Source organism: Heterodontus francisci, chromosome 6 (genome assembly GCF_036365525.1).
Source record: "Heterodontus francisci isolate sHetFra1 chromosome 6, sHetFra1.hap1, whole genome shotgun sequence".
Classification (NCBI taxonomy): domain Eukaryota; kingdom Metazoa; phylum Chordata; class Chondrichthyes; order Heterodontiformes; family Heterodontidae; genus Heterodontus; species Heterodontus francisci.
The window spans coordinates 154,620,469-154,644,146 of NC_090376.1; positions in this window are offsets into that span (position 1 = coordinate 154,620,469).

The following is a 23,678-nucleotide window of genomic DNA, read 5'->3' on the forward strand; positions in this document are numbered from 1 at the left end:
CAATTTCTCTGCTGGTAAGTAAGTCACCTCCTGACTCCCCAAAGCCTGTCTACAAGGCGCAAGTCAGGACTGTGATGGAATACTCTCCACTTGTCTGGATGAGTGCAGCTCCAACGACACTCAAGAAGCTCCAGGAGAAAGCAGCCCGTTTAATCGGCACCCCATCCACCGCCTTAAAAGTTTACTCCCTGCACCACTGGTGCACAGTAGCAGCAGCATGCACCATATACAAGATGCACTGCAGCAACTCGTCAAGCCTCCTTTGTCAACACATTCCAAATGTGCGACCTCTACCACCTAGAAGAACAAGGGCAGAAAACGCATGGGAACACTACCACCTGCAAATTCCCCTCCAAGTCACATACCATCCTGACTTGGAACTACCGTATATACTCGTGTAAAGGTCAATCTTGTGCAAAGGTCGGCCCATGACTTTAGGCCAAAAATCTTGAATTTTTCCCATATCATGTGTAAAAGTCAACCTTAACTTTCTGAGCTCAGACATTCTAATCACGCACTACTATGAATACCCAAATGTTCAGCTAGGACCCCCACATTTTTTTCAATATGGCGCCAAGGAAGAACAACAAATACGCAGCGCAGTTTAAACTGAAAGATGTTGCATGCACAGAGAAGGCGAATAATTATGTGGCAGCAAGAGTAGCAGAGAAGAATGTCAGTAATTGGAGAAAGCTTTCCACACAGCTCACAAAGATGCCAAAAAATAAAAGTGTCAACAAGAGAAAGCCTAGCAAGTGGCTGCAATTAGATGGTAAAGTTTTTTTAAAATTTATTTAGAGATACAGCACTGAAACAGGCCCTTTGGCCCACCGAGTCTGTGCTGACCAACAACCACCCATTTATACTAATCCTACATTAATCCCATATTCTCTACCACATCCCCACCATTCTCCTACCACCTACCTACACTAGGGGCAATTTACAATGGCCAATTTTACCTATCAACCTGCAAGTCTTTGGCTGTGGGACTAAACCGAATGCCCCCTAGATTTATGTCCAAATCATTAAAATGCACCACAAAAAGCAGGGGACCCAGTACTGAGCCCTACGGGATGCCACTGGAAACAGCCCTCCAGTCGCTAAAACAGCCGCAGAGACGAGTCTGCTCAGTGGATGGCAGTGAAGGCGTGGGAGTGAGTACATGGAGGAACAGGGAACGCAGGGAGAACAGGTTGGGGCTACCGGGTGCATGGAGGAACAGGGAGGGTACTTGGGGAGGACAAAAGTTGGGGTGATCGGATGCATGGAGGAGCAGGGGAAGGAGGAGGGGTGCGTCCAGGGTGTGTAGTAGTTGTTAGTGCTGCTGAAGATGGATTTGGGCAGCTGTGGAGGCGGTGGGTTGATTTGAGCACTACAGTCAATGGATGGTCATGAGGGGCCTAAAGGGTGGGATGAGTTTTGTCATGTCAGGGACCTGTGGGGCGAATTCAGGGTACTGGCTGCCAGAGGACACAGTTAATGGGGGCAAATGGATTCTGTAAGGTGGAAGGCCAAGTCTTCGGGTTGGGTATTTGACATCATAGGGAGGGGAACGGTATTCGGCAATAATAAGGTGGATTTGAGGAGAATCAAGGGTCAGAATTGGTATGTCGATGGTAATGAGAGTAGGAACAAAGGGGAGGGATGGCAGGAATAAATTGATTGTGACACTGTCTAATGTAATGGGGGGGGGGGTTGGGGGGTGGGCGGAGGATCAATAGTAACAGAGGGAAGGGTTAAGATTACATTGGATCGGTCAAGGGCAATGGGTACAGACTGGAAGATTGGAAGGTGGGGAGACTTGCCTTAAATAGTACACGCACCATTTTCTCCAATGATAATGCAAACCACGTGGTCACTCAAGGATTTCAAGGAGAGTGGGAGGAGACAAATGATAGTGTGTGAGATTTCCACCTGGCTGCCATTTTAAGGCACATAAAAGCGAACTGCTCATTGCTTCGATGGTTGAGCTGACTGGCAACAGAGTGCTGAAATGGATCGCTCTGCTTATTTCATTGTTTGAAAAGCTGCAGCGACCGGGTCTCATGCACCCAATTTGTCGACTACCATGGGGAGAAGAGCAAAGAGAGAGACTAAGGAGGGCTCTTTTCCCTCAAGTCATGATGCCTGAACGCCAGCAACACAGAACAAGAAGGTGAGGATGCTCCGAATGATAACATCCAGGCACGGCATTATCGAAGATAGGCACTGGCACATCATCGCATCCTCAGGATAAAGACAAATTACCTTCAAATGTTGGAGAGGCAATGCCAGAGACGCCTAAGGATGTCACGTGAAATGGCCACAGAAATGTGAAGGATCCTACAGCATGACCTGCAACTGCTTGGGTTTGGTGGGAATCCCTTGCCACTTGCCCTCAAGGGACTACTACACTCAATTCATTTGCTCACGGGGCCGTCCAGGGATCAACGGGTGACGTATGTGGCATCTGCGATCCATAGGTGTAACAAAGAGGTGTCCAATGCCCTATTTTGTTGGGCAAATGATTAGCCACCACCCAACCCGAGAAATTGCCATGCCCTACAATCACTAAAGGACCAGAGAATGGGATTGTACTTTTTAACGAAGGCAAAATATTATATGACAATGTTAAATATGAGTTGTGCCTGTCCTGATCAATATATTGGGAATACAGATGCCGGAATATTGTACAGAACAGGTGAGAAATATGTATCGTGTATTAAGTAAGGTTGTAATGCAGCAGGCTGCTGATGCCATGGGTGCCACTAGATTTCGAGGCCAGGATCAGCTTTATAGAACAAAAAGGGGAATAGTTAACGATGTAGCTTACTGGACATATAAGGTCTAAATGAAAAGGTGGAACGACTTAAAGGAGTAATGAATGAGCTCTTAGAGAGAGCAGAGGAGAATCAGGCCAATCTGGGAGAGGAGGGCATGGGAATACAATTAGATGGAATTACGATATTAGAAGCCCACGCCAAAACCAGCATCGATAGAGAAAAGGAAGATGCCAGAAAGCTAAGGCAGGGACAACTCTGTCATGCTTATGGCTTGTGGATGGTGGGACAGACACGACACAACCTCAATCAGATCCAAAGGGGGTAGGTGCCAGATTGGATAGACAGCCCACATTAGATTCGGCTAGCTGAGAGAAAAGGGACACTGGACAATTGTACACTGAAGGGACTCACCAGGGTATACCCAGTGATCCCAGACTGCAAATTGGGTAAAGCTACTGGAGTGGGGGTAGTCCTGATGATCCCTATAGTCACACGGGATTCTGGGCCATTTCCCCACTACCAATTGGAAAATATTGGGGTTGTACGGGGTAACACCTCCCTTCGATACTATCTAACTGAAGCCTCTGCCATACTTAGGAACAACACGCTATATGGAATTTCCCTTACGGGATGCAAGCAGAGGGGAGACATTACAGTATGTCCACACCCAGTGGGGCAGGGAGAATTGGACGAATGTGGGTTTAATCAAACTGATGGTTGCGTTGTAGAGATCATACCTGCCCCCTTACATTTCGCTAGAATGGGCTACGGAGGCAAAGGAAAATATTGTGTATCCACCACAGAAAGTTCTTATCCCGATAACAAGCTACAATGCCCTATCCCATATCCTAATTTTTGCTTTATGCCTTTACGACCTGTCACGATAGGGCAAGCCCGAATTATTCAAGTTCGGTGTAGAGGTACCGAGACCATTAACGTTACTGATTATCCCATGACCACTTACAGGATTACGAGGAGTCAGAACAAGCCCCCATCCCACACCTAGCCGAGGTACAAAGGGAATTAAGGCTCAGGGTGGGTCAATCCGTTAAGCTTTACCACGATACTGATACAGAATTGCAGAACCAGAGTTAGTGGAAGAAGATTTGGGATTGGGGGATGAATGTGAACATCCATCCTGGATTCGGATAGTATCACAAGTACTGGTAGGGATACAGTTGATCCTGGCCATAGCATGGGGCATACTGGCCTGCCGATCATGCAGGAAATACATACGACGAATGAGGATAAAAACCAAGGCAAAGGGAAGAAAGGTGATTTGCCTGTCCAGAGGACAGAGTCAGTTGAATCACCTCAATTTGATCTAGAATGACCGGAATTCCTGAAATCATGTGACTGGCCAGCACGTCTGAGGCAGGGAATACCTGGCGAGTTTAAATATTTAATTTAAAAAACATAGATGGTGTCGGTTAAGGAGACTAGGGCTAGTCTGCTACCAAAAGGGGGGATTGTTGAAGGGTATTCCCAAGCGCAGAGGCAGTAAATATCATACTGTTTAAATGTTATTTGAGCAACTAGTAACATATAATCTTAGTGAACAATGAGGAGGTTGCAAGGCATCACGGAGCTTAGCCAACTTGACCACATTCCACACAGGAGCTGAGTAACATGAATTCAAACAAAGACTTATTCAATGGAAAGCAGATGTCCTTGTGGAATGCTGACAAAGATACCAGCCTGTCAAGGTTAAGATAAGGTGGTGTGCGTACACGAGAACCAAGGATGGGGATTAGAAAGGAATGGAAAACATAATGAGTAATCCCCTATCTGTCCGTGGGTTCCCCGCTGGTGTAACTTAAATAAATTGCTTGACATTGGAGCAGAACTGAGTGTCGAGTGATTCTTCTAGATTCATTCCCACTAACAATCGACATACCCGTAGACGAGGACAGCCAGGCAGCAAGGTCTGCAGCCTTCAACGTCATTGCTGGGTTCCCTAGAGTGCAAGGGGTAATCGACTGCACTCATGTGGCCATTAGAGCTTCCTGGGACATATTTGTGAATCACAAACGCTTCCACTCTTTAAATGTGCAACAGGTTTGCGACCACAGGAGAAGAATCATGCAGGTCTGTGCACGTTTTCCAGGGAGCTATCAAGACTCATACAGTTTGAGGAACTCATAGTTGCCAGCATTTTGACGAACCAGCTGAAGTAGACGGCTGGATCCTGGATGTTCATGGTTGATAACACCAGTGCAGCATCACCAAAGCGCAGCTGAAGAGAAGTACAATGCTACTTACGCATTCACCAGAGCCATCATCAAACACACCATTGGGATGCTGAAAATGCACTTCAGCTGCCTTGACCGGTCTGGAGGCGCTCTTCTGTATGTGCCGCAGAGGGTTCACAAATAATCGTTGTTTTTAGTTTTAGTTTTAGTTTTAGAGATACAGCACTGAAACAGGCCCTTCGGCCCACCAAGTCTGTGCTGACCATCAACCACCCATTTATACTAATCCTACACTAATTCCATATTCCTACCACCTCCCCACCTGTCCCTATATTTCCCTACCACCTACCTATACTAGGGGCAATTGCTAATGGCCAATTAACCTATCAACCTGCAAGTCTTTGGCATGTGGGAGGAAACCGGAGCACCCGGAGGAAACCCACGCCGACACAGGGAGAACTTGCAAACTCCACACAGGCAGTACCCAGAATTGAACCCGAGTCGCTGGAGCTGTGAGGCTGCGGTGCTAACCACTGCGCCACTGTGTCTGCTGTTCCTTGCACAACCTGGCAATATTTGCAGCAACATTCTACAGGCGGAGGAACACCAGTCCTCTTCAGATGAAGATGACTATGAAGAGGGTGAGGAGGAGGGCAGCAATGCTAATGATGCCATTATAGATATAAGGGCCATGGAGAGACATGGAAGGGACATCAGGGAAAACCTCATAATTGCATGGTTCAGCCAAGATTAAGCCACTTCATAAAGGAACTTTGAGAATGGGAAAAAAATCTCCAAATATGAGGTCTTATTCATTGCTGTAATCAGAAAGAAGGGCTCTTCTGAAAACAGCACATGCACCTGCAGTGGAGTGGATATGTGCCTGTATGCTATCAACTGCATTAAAAGAGACTTGCGTCTCCATTGGAATAATTGCCCTGCATCAGGGCATTAACCGTACACATAGGAAGCTACAACGTTGCAACACTGATGTGACTGACAGATCAAATCTTCTCAGGACTACGATGGAAACGAAAACACACCAATGCAAGAAAAGTAAGGGTGTGACTGCAGAACCACAAATGCGAGGCATGTTGGTAGTGAAAAAATCTTCAGTCGACAAACAGCCAACATTGAAGATTGAAGGCTCAAATAGCAATGATAACTGGACACTTCCTGAAATGCTTTGCAAGCATCAATGCATTCCTGCAATAGGCCTCCAATAAACATTTCCCTTTTCATCTGAAACAAAGCAAATGATTTACAAGAGTGCATCAAATATTAAAGCAAGTAAAGATGTATTTAAACTTCTGCAATATGTGCACAATATTTACAGCACTCATGCCACCTTCGTGCTCAAAACTGTTTCTTTTTCCATTTTGTATTACTACGTCTAGGTGCTACCCCGAAATTAGCAGCTGAAGTGGAAGCAGTCTGCTCAGTGCACTGTCCCAGTGCTGTAGATGACCATGTCAGGTGTCCTGTGGAGGAATGGGGCCTTGAAATACTCCATCCTACTGGGGGTCTGCAGCACTGATGCATCAGTATCTGCCACGTACTCGCTTGCTGGAGGTAAGGGGGTGAATGTCAGTGGGAGGACGAGATGCCACTTACCCTGAGGGTGTCCTCAGAGGAAGGCCTGGGACAGCTGACACACACTCCTCCTCCAACTGGGTGGATGATGGCACCTGGCGGTGTCCATGAGGGCAAGGAACACCCATAGAGAGGTCCACATTCCTCGTTTCCCCTCTCACTTTGACTCTGCTGCATGGAGCCCATGGCTCGAATACTCAACCAGACTCGCGACAGAGCTCACCAAACTCTCGACTGAGGAAGCCATACGCTCATATGCCTGGGACATGGCAGACATCATGGCTTGCATGGACTCCACTTGCATGGACAAAGCCACGCATGACCTCAGGCATCTCCGATATATTTTCCACATGCACATCCAGCAGACTTCTCGTAGCAACAAAGAGAGGATCATCATGAGCTTGGGGCTAAGTAGGGGCCTGGTCCACAGCAGTCCTCCAAATGTCAGGGGACCCAGCTGACACATGCTCCCTCAGCTGCTGGGACATGTCTGTATCATGCATGCCAGATTGTGACCCAGATTCTAATGTAAACCCCCCGCAGACCACGTGGATATATCTGCACTAGCGGAGGTGGAAGAAGAGGTAGGTGACGGTGCACCCTCTGGGGTATTGACTTCATATTCCTACCAGAGGAGGAGTCTTGGGCCTTGCCGTGTTCTGAGACTCGAGTGCAGGCACCTGCAGTGGAGACACAAACAAAGGCACATAAAGCATCAGCTGAACATGAGTTCACACACTTTCCTTTGGCATGAACATATGGCTGCAAGACTGAAGATAACACTTCATCTTTATGCCTTAAGGATCGTGCCTCGCCATCTGTGATTGCCCTGCCTCCCTCTTCTCTCGCTGTTTCTGCCGCCTCCTCCTCAACTGGTGTCAGCACCCTGATGTCTGGGCTACCTCCAGCTGTCTTTGCACACTCATGCTGGTTGCAGGTCCGTTTATCCTGCAGGAGACAGTATAGATTTAATGACATGTCAAAAGATCCATCACACAGGGCGGCACAGTGGCGCAGTGGTTAGCACCGCAGCCTCACAGCTCCAGTGACCCGGGTTCAATTCTGGGTACTGCCTGTGTGGAGTTTGCAAGTTCTCCCTGTGTCTGCATGGGTTTTCTCCGGGTGCTCCGGTTTCCTCCCACAAGCCAAAAGACTTGCAGGTTGATAGGTAAATTGGCCATTATAAATTGTCACTAGTATAGGTAGGTGGTAGGGAAATAGAGGGACAGGTGGGGATGTTTGGTAGGAATATGGGATTAGTGTAGGATTAGTATAAATGGGTGGTTGATGGTCGGCACAGACTCGGTGGGCCGAAGGGCCTGTTTCAGTGCTGTATCTCTAATCTAATCTTCACCAGTCTCAGTGAGTGTCTGTTTATAAGTGCTCAACTAAGGCCCCAATTAACACCCTTCACCTGCACATAATTAAACCATTGACACACAATTAACAGATTCCCGTCTTTCTTTTACAAGACAACTTGGATTAACATGCTCAAACAACATTTCAAAATAAATCAAAATAAATTCCATATTGGGTACACAGTATTACATTGTGAGACATCCCTCCTCTAGCACCTCTAACAATTCTTTTTGTGAAACAATCAGATATCTACCCATTTAAATTTGGAGATTTCCTTTCTCGCCAGCATTTGTTTCAATCCAGCAAGGTCAATACGTAATCTTTTCTCACTCACACAAGTGTACATTGTCCCACAAAGAACGATTATCCACATAACATTCAATGGGTATCCTATCTTCAGTATGTCCCTTGTTCAGAATTTCACCCAAAATATTTGACAAATAAAACCCCATATCCACTGCCTCCATACGATGCAATGTTTCCGCACCTAACATGCTTTTAACAACCCATTTTATTTTCTTAGCCTCCCAAGCTAAAAGACAACATTTCCCATTTTCACTCATCAGAAATATTATGAAACCAGCTGCACTCGAATACCCATCAGCAAGATTAGCATGTGAAGCATCACTAAAAATTATTAGCTTCTTGTTCTTTGGGTCACCTAAGGATGGGAACTTCAGTACACATTTCTCCAGATTTAGTTTTTTTAACATTTTATTTGCCCTGAAAACATTCTTAACTTTTGGATGTTTCATCATCGTGCTTAACTCCAGCACATCAAAACTAGAATCAGGCCTAGGCTGAGAGCATAACCTGTTTAATTGACCAACCAGGCTTCGCAATTGCTCAGTCTCTGCGTTAGATATATCATCATCTTTCTGCGATGACCTAACACGATTAACCAGGATGTGAGTAACAGTCTCTAAATAGGATTGTTGATTCAAACTTATTCCAGACTTAGTCTGCTTAATATCTAAACTAATATATTTAAAGGCCCCACAAGCCTGACTCCCAATCTTAAATTCTGCCCTAATCTTATTTCTAACATATTCCTCAAAATCTGCAGCACCACCCCATAGGAAATCAACGTGCATCATGAAGATGCCTGAAAGTTTCCCTTTATGATACCAATAAAACATTGCAGGATCTGCTTTTAGTTGAACACAACCAATTTTCAACAAAACAGATCTCACCGAGAAATACCACACCCTGGAAGCATCATTAAGGCCACAGAAGCATTTGTCCAGTTTCCATAATTTTCCTTCTGCATCTGCTGACTCTTTAGGTGGTTTCAGATACACTTCTCTCTGAAAAGTATCACCTTGCAGAAATGCAGCTTTTGTGTCAATGGATCTATACTCCCATGAATATGTGGCCAAAAGAGCCAAAAAGATTTTCAAGATTACTTTTTTCTAGCTGTGGGAGAGTCCACTTTAACGGTATCACCCAATCGCTCTTCAAAACCCCTCACAACTCGCCTCGCTTTTGCCTTGTAAGTTCCATCAGGAAGAATTTTTTCAGTACAAATCCATCTTTGTGATCAGGCCAGCCGTCCCCTATCTGGTACCTCAGAATAAACTCGAAACTCTCTCCATCTCTCTAATTCCTTATGTTTTGCTTCTCTTATTAGTTTATCCTCAAATTTATTGACAGCCACGAAAACTTCATGATCATGAGGACTTCTGCTTTTAGTTCTATTCCGAGTCTGCCCTCTAGCCTTCATTTAATTGTGGAATCTGTTCAAACTACAGCCTCTATTAGCACTTTGATGTCTTTTGGAACTACTGCTAGAAGATCTCGCTCGCACTTTATCGGAGGCTCTTTCTCTAGTACGTGATCGCTTACTTACGCAAGGGTCACTTCCTGATCCATTATCAAAACTTGCACTGCACTTTCTTACCCTCCACTCATGCAGCCCACCCTGCTAGTGTATGGCTCTGGCTTCTTGGCCATCATCTTGAACATTTAACCAATATTTAAACTTGCCTGTAGATTTTCTTGCACGTCCCCCAATTGTTGCATCCCTCCATTTATTAGACCCCTCTGGAATATATGTCACTCGAGTGCCAACTTGGGGCAATTGGCCTTTGGATGTGATAGCTCTTTCCTGAGCATCATGATCGGTCACGTTACTATCCAACTCTTGATCTACCATATTCTATGGGTGGGAGAGTGAGTTGTGAGGAGGATGCAGAGAGGCCTCAGTGTGATTTGGGCAAGTTGAGTGAGTGGGCTAATACATGGCAGATGCAGTATAATGTGGATAAATGTGAGGTTATCCACTTTGGTAGCAAAAACAGGAAGGCAGATTATTATCTGAATGGCTATAAACTGAGAGAAGGGAATATGCAATGGTGTTCTCGTACACCAGTCGCTGAAGGTAAGCATGCAGGTGCAACAGGCTGTAAAAAAGACAAATGTTATGTTGGCCTTCATAGCGAGGGATGTCTTGCTGCAATTATACAGGGCCTTGGTGAGGCCACACCTGGAATATTGTGTGTAATTTTGGTCTCCTTATCTGAGGAAGGATGTTCTTGCTATAGAGGGAGTGCTGCAAAGGTTGAGCAGACTGATTCCTGGGATGGCGGGACTGACGTATAAGGAAAGATTGAGTCGGTTAGGATTATATTCACTGGAGTTCAGAAGAGTGAGGGGGGATCTCATAGAAACCTATAAAATTCTAACAGGACTTGACAGGGTAGATGCAGGAAGGATGTTCCCAATGGTGGGGGAGTCCGGAACCAGGGGTCATAGTCTAAGGATACGGGGTAAACCTTTCAGGACTGAGATGAGGAGAAATTACTTCACCCAGAGAGTGGTGAGCCTGTGGAATTCGCTACCACAGAAAGCAATTGAGGCCAAAACATTGTATGTTTTCAAGAAGGCGTTCGATATAGCTCTTGGGTTTAAAGGGATCAAAGGATATTGGGCGAAAGCGGGAACAGGTTACTGAGTTGGATGATCATAATGAATGGCGGAGCAGGCTCGAAGGGCCGAATTGCCTATTCCTGCTCTTATTTTCTATGTTTCTATGTTAACAGTTTGATTTCCATGCTTGATAAATACTGTCTTACCATCCTTGCCGCTTTCCTTATCAGGGCTCTTCCATTCCCTATGGCCCACTCTTTTATAATAGACCAAATCTCCAAAACTAAATTCCACCTCAGATGGCCTTATACGATGCCTCAAAGCTCTGCGATTGTTCTCAGAGACCTCAGCCTTGATGAAAGCCCGTCTCCCTGCATGTAAAGCATTCAAATGCGTAGAATAAATGGAACTAATTGTAGTCCTTCTAGAGCAGGAGGACTGTTGCATAGTACAGAAGGCAATTTGGGATTCCACCCATAGACCAGTTAATAGGGACTATATACTCCAACCATCTGAAGCAAATTCTTCGCATGAACCACCCATGCCAGGGCAGTTGTCAACTTGCAGTTTGGCTGGTCAGCTAAGATTTTATGTGATATTTCATTAACCATTGCATGATTCCTTTCACAAAGCCCATTGCTGAAAGTACTTTCAGTTGCAGTATTCATAACTATAATGTTCATGTTTTCACACATATCTCTGTTCTCATCATTGGCAAATTCCCCTCCATTATCAGTTAGAATCTTAGCTGGTGCCCCAAGTCCAATCCCTATTCATTTCTCCACAATTTTGTCTATAATCACCCTCTTGTCCTTACTATTTATTGTTGTCGAAAGCCTAAATCTAGTTGCTAGGTCTATAAAATGTAGAATGAAAATATTCTTATCTTTGTCCAATTTCTTTAAATCCATGGCAACTACCTTTTTAAAGTCAGTGGAAGGCTGACAACAGGACGTGGTGGTGTCCTCCAATACTTTTTACAAATTTTACACTTTTCACAAATCTCTTCTATTATCCTCGTCTCATCTTCATCAATCACGCCTGTATCTTTTAATAGGGTTTTTAATCTCTGACAAGAAGGGTGAGCAAATTGTCTGTGTTAATTTAGGACAATTTGACTTTTATCTCTCTGATTCTTAACACCTGATGTCATCTATACTTCTCTAACACTCTGACTAGAAATATCAGGTTTTGTTAAGCAGATACAATAATGCTCTGACTGGGTAAACTGCAAATTCATTGGCTTTCCAAAAACAATTTCCTTATCATGCTTCATATCAAGTTTCATCTGTGCCTTCAATGTGTTGTCATTACCAAACCTAAAGCTGGTAGTACTTTTATATTCCTTAACCTTGCGTCAATCCTCACTACTGAGTGAACCCAGATAAGACTGTAACCAATCAGTTCCACATATTGTCAACGCGCAAGCACTATCCAGTACAATACAGTTGAACGATTCTGCAATTAACACATTCATCACAGGACTAAAACTCCTTGTGACCAGTACAATTTGTTCAGATCCATCAGTATCTTCCTCTTCTGCCTCAGAATTCTCTGCGTTGTGTGTTATTTTGAAGACTCTGCCCATCCACTTAGGGCAGTTCATTGCATAATGATACTTTGAATCACATCTCGAGCACCTATTAACTGTTCCTTGGGCATTCCTGGGATTCATTCGCCTATGATTGCTGTTCTAATTCTGTCTTCCACTGTAATATTCAGACCTGCTAAAGGTGCTTTCATCCTCATTCCTCCTGTCTTTAACTCTTCCATTGTACTTATGCCTGCTTCCTGTGTCTGGATTATTTCTAAATCGAATAGACATTGAGTCTGCCATTCTTTGTGTCACCGCAGAGTGCCCTGCTTATTCTACCAGGACTGCAGGAAATGACTGTTTCCCCAGGAATTTCTTTAAGGCCGCAGACATTTGGTCCTACATGGAGTCTTTGTCCAAGAACCGAACCCCAGTTAGAACCAGGAGCCTGTCCATATGTGACACCCTAGCACAATCTAACAATTTAAAAGCTAGGACTGAACCAGGGATCTCCAAATTTAATTTTCCTCAATGATTTATACAGTCTGTTGAAGTCTAAGATATATTCCTGCATTGAATAACCATCTACTTTCTGATATCTATCAAAGTCTGACCATTATACCTATTACGGAAACGTGTTTGAGGAATGGGCAGGACTGGCAGCTCAATGTTCTGGGGTACCGATCCTTCCGGCATGACAGAGGTGAAGGTAAGAGAGGAGGGGGAGTTGCACTATTGATTAGGGAGGACATCACGGCAGTACTTAGAGAGGATATCCCGGGGGGAATGTCCAGTGAGACCATATGGGTAGAACTTAGAAATAAGAAAGGGGTGATCACTTTGATGGGATTATACTATCGGCCCCCCAATAGTCAGAGGGAAGTGGAGGAGCACATATGTAGAGAAATCACAGATAGGTGTAGGAATTATAGGGTTGTAATAGTAGGTGATTTTAACTTCCCTAATATTGACTGGGACTGCCTTAGTGCTAAGGGATCAGATGGGGAAGAATTTGTTAAGTGTGTCCAGGATAGTTTTCTGAAGCAGTATGTGGATGGCCCTACTGGCGAAGGGGCTACACTTGACCTCCTCTTAGGAAATGAGGATGGGCAGGTGGTTGATGTGTCAGTGGGGGAACACTTTGAGACCAGTGACCATAACCTTTGGGGTGGCGCAGTGGTTAGCACCGCAGCCTCACTGCTCCAGGACCCAGGTTCAATTCTGGGTACTGCCTGTGCGAAGTTTGCAAGTTCTCCCTGTGACCGTGTGGGTTTTTGCCGGGTGCTCCGGTTTCCTCCCACAGCCAAAGACTTGCAGGTTGATAGGTAAATTGGCCATTATAAATTGCCCCTTCATATAGGTAGGTGGTAGGGGAATATAGGGAAGGTGGGGATGGGGTAGGAATATGGGATTAGTGTAGGATTAGTATAAATGGGTGGTTGATGGTCGGCACAGACTCGGTGGGCTGAAGGGCCTGTTTCAGTGCTGTATCTCTAAATAAATAAAAATAAATAACTCTATTAGCTTCAAGATAGTTATGGAAAAGGATAGGACTGGTCTTCAAGTTGAAGTCCTAAATTAGGGGATGGATAATTTCGATGGCATCAGACAGGAACTCTCAAAAGTTGAATGGGAGAGGCTGTTTACAGGTAAAGAGAAGTCTGGCAAGTGGGAGGCTTTTAAAAGTGAGATAGGAAGAGTTCAGGGCCGGCATGTTCCTGTTAGATGGAAGGGCAAGGCTGGCAAGTTTAGGGAACCTTGGTTGACGAGGGATATTGAGGGTCTGGTCAGGACAAAGAAGGAGGCATATGTCAGGTATAGGCAGCTGGGGTCAAGCGAGTCCCTCGAGGAGTATAGGGGATGTAGGACTACACTTAAGAAGGAAATTAGGAGGGCGTAAAGGGGCCATGAGATTTCCCTGGCAGATAAGATAAAGGAGAAGCCTAAAAGATTCTGTAAGTATATTAAGAGTAAAAGGGTAGCTAGGGAGACAGTAGGTGCCCTTAAGGATCAGTGTGGCAATCGATGTGTGGAGCCATGGGAAATGGGTGAGGTCTTAAATGAATATTTCTCGTCCGTATTTACCGTGGAGAAGTTCATGGAAGTTCGTGAGTTCAAGGGAGGGAACACCGATATCCTGGAGCATATCAACATTACAAAGGAGGAGGTGTTGGAGGTATTGAAGCACATTAAGGTGGATAAATCCCCAGGGCCTGACCAGGTGTATCCTAGGATGCTATGGGAAGCAAGGGAGGAGATTGCTGGGGCCTGGGCAGAGATTTTTGTATCATTGTTAGCCACAGGTGAGGTACCGGAAGACTGGAGGATAGCTAATGTTGTGCCTTTATTTAAGAAGGGCAGCAGGGGTAAGCCAGGGAACTACAGGTCGGTGAGCCTTACATCAGTGGTGGGAAAGTTATTGGAAGGGATTCTGAGAGACAGTATTTTTATGCATTTGGAAAGGCATGGTCTGATTCGGGATAGTCAGCATGACTTTGTGCGTGGGAAATCATGTCTCACGAATTTGATTTGAGTTTTTCGAGGAGGTGACCAAGAGGATTGACGAGGGCAGGGCGATAGACGTTGTCTACATGGACTTTAACAGGGCCTTTGACAAGGTCCCGCACGGTAGGTTGGTCCAGAAGGTTCGAACACATGGGATCCAGGGTGAGCTAGCAAATTGGATACAAAATTGGCTTGGTGATAGGAGGCAGAGGGTGGTAGTGGAGGGTTGTTTTTCAGATTGGAGGCCGGTGATCAGTGGAGTGCCGCAGGGATCGGTGCTGGGCTCTCTGTTGTTTGTCATATATATTAATGACTTGGATGTGAATGTAAGGGGCATGATTAGTAAGTTTGCAGATGACACCAAAATTGGTGGTATAGTGGACAGTGAAGAAGGTTCTCTAAGGTTACAACAGGATATAGATCAACTGGAAAAGTGGGCAAGGGAGTGGCAAATGGAATTTAATGCAGACAAGTGTGAAGTGATGCATTTTGGGAAGTTAAACCAGGGCAGGACATATACAGTGAATGGCAGGGCCCTGGTGAGTGTTCTTGAGCAGAGAGACCTTGGGGTGCAAGTACACAGTTCCCTGAAAGTGGCAACACAGGTAGACAGGGTGGTGAAGAAGGTGTATGGCATACTTGCCTTCATTGGCCGAGGCATTGAGTACAAGAGTTGGGACGTCATGTTATTGTTGTACATAACGTTGGTTAGTCCGCATTTGGAGTATTGTGTGCAGTTCTGGTCACCGCACTACAGGAAAGATGTGATTAAGCTAGAGAGGGTGCAGAAAAGATTCACAAGGATGTTGCCTGGTTTGGAGGGCTAGAGTTATAAAGAGAGATTGGAAAGGCTGGGTCTGTTTTCCCTGGAGCGAAGGAGGCTGAGGGGGGGCATGATAGAGGTATATAAAATTATGAGAGGCATAGATAGGGTAGATAGCCAGAGTCTGTTTCCCATGGTCGGGGTGACGAAAACTAGAGGGCATAGATTTAAGGTGAGAGGGAGGAGGTTTAAAGGGGATCAAAGGGGTAAGTTTTTCACACAAAGAATAGTGAGTTTCTGGAGTGAGCTGCCTGAGGAGGTGGCGGAGGCAGGAACAGTAGCGACATTTAAGAGGCATCTGGACAGGTACTTGAATGAGAAAGGCATAGAGGGATATGGAATTAATGCAGGCAGGTGGGATTCGTATAGATAGTCATTATGGTCGGCATGGACACGGTGGGCCGAAGGGCCTGTTTCTATGCTGTACGACTCTATTACTCTATGACAACTAAGGACTATCAATGAGAAGTCATTACCCATAGGCAACCCCTGTGGCTTTTAAAAGAGTGCCTCTTTGATTTTTTTTTCTTTCATGAGATGTGGGCATTGCTGACAAGGCCAGCATTTATTGCCCATCCCTAATTGCCCTTGAGAAGGTGGAGGTGAGCTGCATTCTTGAACCACTGCAGTCCTAGGGGTGTTGGTTCACCCACAGTGCTGTTAGAGAGGGCGTTCCAGGATTTTGACCCAGTGACAGAGAAGGAACGGCGATATAGTTCCATGTCAGGATGGAGTGTGACTTGAAGGGCAACTTGCTGGTTCTGGTGTTTCCACGCATCTGCTACCCTTCTATTTGTTAGAGATTGCGGGTTTGGAAGGTGCTATCGAAGGAGCCTTGGTGAGTTGCTGCAGTGCACATCTTGTATATGGTACACACTGCTGCCACTATGCAATGGTGGTGGAGGGAGTGAATGTTGAAGGTGGTGGATAGGGTGCCAGTCAAGCAGGTTGCTTTGTCTTCGATGGTGTCGAGCTTCTTGGGTGTTGTTGGAGCTGCACCCATCCAGGCAAGTGGAGAGTATTCCATCACACTCCTGACTTGTGCCTTGTCGATGGTGGGCAGGCATTGGGGAGACAGGAGGTGAGTTACACACTGCAGAATTCCCAACCTCTAACCTGCTCTTGTAGCCACAGTACTTATGTGGCTGCTCCAGTTCAGTTTCTGGTCAATGGTGACCCCCAGGTGTTGATAGTGGGTGATTCATTTAATGTCAAGGGGAGATGGTTAGTTTCTCTCTTGCTTGAGATGGTCAGTGCCTGGGACTTGCATGGCACAAATGTTACTTTCCACTTATCAGCCCAAGTCTGGATGTTGTCCAGGTCTTGCTGCATATGGACATGGGCTGCATCAGTATCTGAGGAGTTGCGAATGGTGTTGAACATTGTGTAATCATCAGTGAACATCCCCGCTTCTGACCTTATGGTAGATCATTGATGAAGCAGCTGAAGATGGTTGGATCTAGGACACTACCCTGAGGAACTCCTGGCACTGAGATGATTGACCTTCTGCAACCTCAACCATCTTCCTTTGTGCTAAGTATGACTCCAACTGGCAGAGAGCTATCCCCCTGATTCTCAATGATTCCAGTTTTGCTGGGGCTCCTTGATGCCACAGTCGGTTAAATGCTGCCTTGATGTCAAGGGCAGTCACTCTCACCTCATCTCTGGAGTTCAGCTCTGTTGTCCATGTTTGGTCCAAGGATGTAATGAGGGAGCTCAGAGGTCCTGGCGGAACCTAAACAGAGCATCAGTGAGCAGCTTATTGTGAGCAAGTGCCGATTGATAGCACTGTTAATGACCCCTTCCATTACTTTGCTGATGATTGGAATCGACTGATAGGGTGGTAATTGGCCAGGTTGGGTTTGTCTTGGGAAGAAGCTGATTGGTGAGTAACTGGTTATTTATTCTACTTCTAATTGTAATAAATAGTTTTTAAAGTTACAGTATGGCAGGTCAGCTCGGCTAAGTGCAATGTACACCCTGCGGTATGTGGGAAGTCATGGTCGCACCACATGTCCTAGATGAACACATCTGCAGGATGTGTCACCGGCTGCAGAAGTTTGAGCTCCAGGTTTTGGAACTCGAGCGGCAGCTGGAGTCATTGTTTTGCATCCGTGAGGTGGAGGACTGCGTGGATAGTACATTTAGGGGGATGGTCACACCGCAGGAGCATGCAGGCAGAGAGGAAATGGGTAACTGCCAGGCAGTCTAAGAGAAGCAGGCAGGTACTGCAGGTGTCCCCTGAGTCTATCTTGCTTGCAAATCAGTTTTCCATTTTGGATACTGGTGAGGGAGAGTTTTCTCAGGGGAGTGCAGCCAGAGCAAAGTCCGTGGCACCAGGGATGGCTCAGCTGCACTGGAGGGGAGAAGAAGAGTGGAAGAGCAATAGTGTTCGAGGATTCGATAATCAGAGGATCAGACAGGTGTTTCTGCAGCTGGAAACGTGACTCTAGGATAGTGTGTTGCCTCCCTGGTGCCAGGGTCAAGGATTGTCACGGAGCGGCTGCAGGAAATCCTTCATGGGGAAGATAAACAGCCCGACGTCATGGTCCACATTGGTACCAATGCGATAGGTAGGAAGAGGGATGAGGTCCTGAAAGCAGAATTTAGGGAGTTAGGAAGGAAATTAAAAAGCAGGACTTCAAAAGGAGTAATCTCAGGATTACTCCCAGTGCCATGTGCTAGTGAGCATAGGAATAGGAGGACTGATCGATTGAACACGTGGCTGGAGAATTGGCGTAGGAGGGAGGGCATCAGACTTCTGAGGCATTGGGACCGGTTCTGGGGCAGGTGAGACCTGTACAGGATGGGCGGCTACACCTTAACAGGACCGGACCTAATTTGCCTGCTAGCATTAACATGTGAAAGGTGGGGAAGAGGCAGCCAACTGACGGTCTGGCGAAGAGAGGTAAATTGAAGTCTGGGAAGGAATGCGGCAAAGGGCCTCACCTTCTGATTTTCCCTATTTTTGCTGCTAAGTTAATAATTTTCTGTGGATGTCTCTTTTAACAAACTGAAATAAGATGGGTTATATTTTCCCTTACTCGTGAAGGAAAATACAGCTTATCTTCTTTTCATTTTGTTTGCAGAGTCATCCACAAAAAATTATTAACTTTGTTCCAAACCTCCTTAACATTCTACTGCATGAGATAAAATTGCTCAAAGGAACTTTCCAGATCACATGACTGCACATTTAATGACATTTTTGCTGGGAGAAAACAGATTAACGTTTTCATTAGTTAAATATTTTCAAGTTGTTAATCAAAACAGTGCTTTTTGCATCAATGTTAATATATTCTGATCAATAAGCAACAAAGGTGACCGCGGTGACTGCAACAACTACCGTGGAATCTCCCTGCTCAGCATAGTGGGGAAAGACTTTGCTCGAGTCACTCTAAACAGGCTCCAGAAGCTGGCCGAGTGCGTCTACCCTGAGGCACAGTGTGGCTTTCGTGCAGAGAGATCGACCGTTGACATGCTGTTCTCCCTTCGTCAGATACAGGAGAAATGCCGTGAACAACAGATGCCCCTCTACATTGCTTTCATTGATCTCACCAAAGCCTTTGACCTCGTCAGCAGACGTGGTCTCTTCAGACTACTAGAAAAGATTGGATGCCCACCAAAGCTACTAAGTATCATCACCTCATTCCATGACAATATGAAAGGCACAATTCAACATGGTGGCTCGTCATCAGAGCCCTTTCCTATCCTGAGTGGCGTGAAACAGGGCTGTGTTCTCGCACCCACACTTTTTGGGATTTTCTTCTCCCTGCTGCTTTCACATGCGTTCAAGTCTTCAGAAGAAGGAATTTTCCTCCACACAAGATCAGGGGGCAGGTTGTTCAACCTTGCCCGTCTAAGAGCGAAGTCCAAAGTACGGAAAGTCCTCATCAGGGAACTCCTCTTTGCTGAAGACGCTGCTTTAACATCTCATACTGAAGAGTGCCTGCAGAGTCTCATCGACAGGTTTGCGGCTGCCTGCAATGAATTTGGCCTAACCATCAGCCTCAAGAAAACGAACATCATGGGGCAGGACGTCAGAAATGCTCCATCCATCAATATTGGCGACCACGCTCTGGAATTGGTTCAAGAGTTCACCTACCTAGGCTCAACTATCACCAGTAACCTGTCTCTCGATGCAGAAATCAACAAGCGCATGGGAAAGGTTTCCACTGCTATATCCAGACTGACCAAGAGAGTGTGGGAAAATGGCGCACTGACATGGAACACAAAAGTCCGAGTGTATCAAGCCTGTGTCCTCAGTACCTTGCTCTATGGCAGCGAGGCCTGGACAACGTACGTCAGCCAAGAGCGACGTCTCAATTCATTCCACCTTCGCTGCCTCCGGAGGATCCTTGGCATCAGGTGGCAGGACCGTATCTCCAACACAGAAGTCCTCGAGGTGGCCAACAACCCCAGCTTATACACACTACTGAGTCAACGGCGCTTGAGATGGCTTGGCCATGTGAGCCGCATGGAAGATGGCAGAATCCCCAAAGACACATTGTACAGCGAGCTCGCCACTGGTATCAGACCCACCGGCCGTCCATGTCTCCGCTTTAAAGACATCTGCAAATGTGACATGAAGTCCTGTGACATTGATCACAAGTCGTGGGAGTCAGTTACCAGCGTTCGCCAGAGCTCGCGGGCAGCCATAAAGGCGGGGCTAAAGTGTGGCGAGTCGAAGAGACTTAGCAGTTGGCAGGAAAAAAGACAGAAGCACAAGGGGAGAGCCAACTGTGTAACAGCTCGACAACCAATTTTATCTGCAGCACCTGTGGAAGAGCCTGTCACTCTAGAATTGGCCTTTATAGCCACTCCAGGCGCTGCTCCACAAACCACTGACCACCTCCAGGTGCTTACCCATTGTCTCTCGAGATAAGGAGGCCAAAGAAAAAAAAAGAAAAATAAGCAACAATTCCTCACATCAACCACAATGCCTCTTATTTTAAAATTCTCATCTTTGTCTTCAAATCCCTCCATGACCTTGCCCCCTCCCTATCTCTGTCATCTCCTCCAGTCCCTCAACCCTTCAAGATATCTAGGCTCATCTAATTCTGGCATTCAGCATTCCTAATTTTATTTGCCGCACTATGGGTGACTGTACTTTCAGCTGCCTGTGACCTAAGTTTAGGAATTCCCTTTGCAAACTTCTCCACCTCTCTACCTCTCTTTGCTCCTTTAAAACACTCCTTAAAACCTACTTGTTTGACCAAGCTTTTGGCCATCTATCCGAATATCGCTTTATATGGCTCTATAAAATTTTGCGTTTCTAATACCTTGCCTTTTTTATTGTGTTTAAGGTGCTAAAAAATACAAGTTGTTGTTATATCATTTGAGTAGCATAGTCAGAGGAAAATACCTAAAAATACCAATTTCAAAATACAATTGATAGATTGTTTTTCCTATGCATCCATGTTCTGTCGTTTCAAAAATATCCAGAACTTTGCCTTATATTTGTCAATGCTCATTATGCAGTATTTTCCAAGTTTACATTAACAGCAACATGAAAGAAAAGCTTAAAAGAGTGATTAAAAGCTTAGTCAAAATGGTGGTTTTAAGGAGCATCAAAAGGGGAAGGCATGGAAGAACATACAAACATACGAATTAGGAGCAAGAGTAGGCCACTGGGCCCTTCGAGCCTGCTCTGCTATTCAATAAGGTCATGGCTGAACTGATTACTCCACATTTCCACCTACCCCCTTGCCTATCAAGAATCTATCTACCTCTGCCTTAAAAATATTCAAAGACTCTGCTTCCACTGTCTTTTGAGGAAGACAATTCCAAAGACTCACGACCCTCTGAGAGAAAAAATTTCTCCTCATCTCTGTCTTAAATGGGCGACCCCTTATTTTGAATTTTTCTAAGTACCCTGCTATAACATCTTTAATAATAGCTTCTAACATTTTCCCTAAGACAGATGTTAAGCTAACTGTCCTGTAGTTTCCTGCTTTCTGTCTCCTTCCCTTTTTGAATAAAAGAGTTACATTCACTATTTTCCAGTCTAATGCAGCCTTCCCCGAATCTCGGGAATTTTGGAAAATTAAAACTAACGCATCAACTATCTCACTAGCCACTTCTTTTAACACCCTAGGATGAAGTCCATCAGGACCCGGGACTTGTTAGCCCGCAGCCCCAACAATTTGTTCAGTACCACTTCCCGGGTAATTGTAATTGTCTTGAGTTCGTCCCTCCCTTCCATTTCCTGACTTACAGCTAATACTGGGATGTTACTTGTATCCTCAATAGTGAAGACTGATGCAAAATATCTGTTCAATTCATCTGCCATCTTCATTATTAATTCCCCAGAATCACTATCTATAGGACCAATGCTACTTTGTTAATTCTTTTCTTTTTAAAATTTTTATGGAAATTCTTACTATCTGTCTTTATATTTCTAGCTAGCTTTCTCTCGTACTCTAATTTTATCTTCCTTATCAATCTTTTAGCCATGCTTTGCTGTTTTTTTATATTCTGTCCAATCTTCTGACCTGCCTCCCATTTTTGTGCAATTATGGGCTTTTTCTTTAAGTTTGAGACTATCTTTAACTGTTTTAGTTAACCACGGATGGCGGGTCCCACCCTTGGAATTTTTCTTTCTCGTTGAAATGTGTATTATGAAATATCCCCTAAATGTCTGCCACTGCATCTTTATTGACCTATCTCTTAATCTGATTTGCCAGTTCACTTCAGCTAGCTCTGCTTTCATGCCCTCATAATTGCCCTTATTTAAACTTAAAATACCAGTCTTGGACCCACTCATCTCTCCCTCAAACTGAATATAAAATTCAATCATATTATGATTGCTGCTACCCAGGGGTGCCTTAACTATGAGGTCATTAATTAATCCTATCTCTTGCACAATACCAGGTCCAGTATAGCCTGCTCTCTGGTTGGCTCCAGAATGTATTGTTCCAAGAAATATCCCAAAAACATTCTATGTACTCTTCATCTAGGCGACCTCTCCCCATCTGATTTTTCCAGTCTATGTGTAGGTTAAAAGCCCCCATAATTTTTGCTGTACCTTTCAGACAAGCTGCCATTATTTCTTCCTTCATACCCCGTCCTACAGTGTGGTTAATGTTAGGTGGCCTGTACACCACTCCCACAAGTGACTTCTTGCCTTTATGATTTTCATCTCTACCCAAACTGCTTCTCCATCCTGGTCTCCTGAACTTAGGTCATCCCTCTCTATTGCGCTAATACCATCATTAATTAACAGAGCTACTCCTCCACCTTTTCCTAGCTTCCTGTCCTTCCTGACTGCCATGTACCTTCAATACTCAGACCCTAGTCTATGTCGTCCTGCAGCCATGTTTCTCTAATGGCTATCAGATCATACTTATTTATTTCTATTTGTGCCCTCAGTTCATCTGTTTTGTTTCGAATGCCACATGCATTCAGATATAGAGCCTTTAATTTTGTCCTTTTATTATTTTTGTAACCTCTAGCCTTATCTGTTGATTTACTCTTAAATTTGTGTGCTCTGTCCTTTCCTGTCACACTCTGTTTATCATTTCCCATATTAATACCTTTCTCTCTTGTCTCTACTTCTTGATTTGCCATATCTTCTCAAATTTGACTCCCAAATTTGAAAAAGTGAAAGGGTTTAGGGAGGGATTCCAGGGTATGAGAAAGGATTAAGACAGTGGGGGATAATTAGACCAGGGTGTGTAGACAACATAACAGCATACATTTTATCCTTAGCTTCTCCAATGGAGGAAAGGTGTAATTACAGTCAGACAAGTTTACATAAACAATTTCCATTATAAATCTGGATGTAGGAATTTATAAGGGCAAAGGTTGACATGAAGTGTAGTTTTCAGAGACAGAATTGGAGGCAGCAGGAGGAAGGGGAAATCATAAAATCCTACAGCACAAACAGAGGCTATTCCACCCATGGTACCTGTGCCAGCTCTCTTTCCTCATAGCCCTGCAGTTTTTCCTTTTCAACTATATATCTAAATTGCTTTTGAAAGTTACTATAGAATTTGCTTCCACCACCCTTTCAGACAGTGCATTCCAGACCATAACACTTGCTG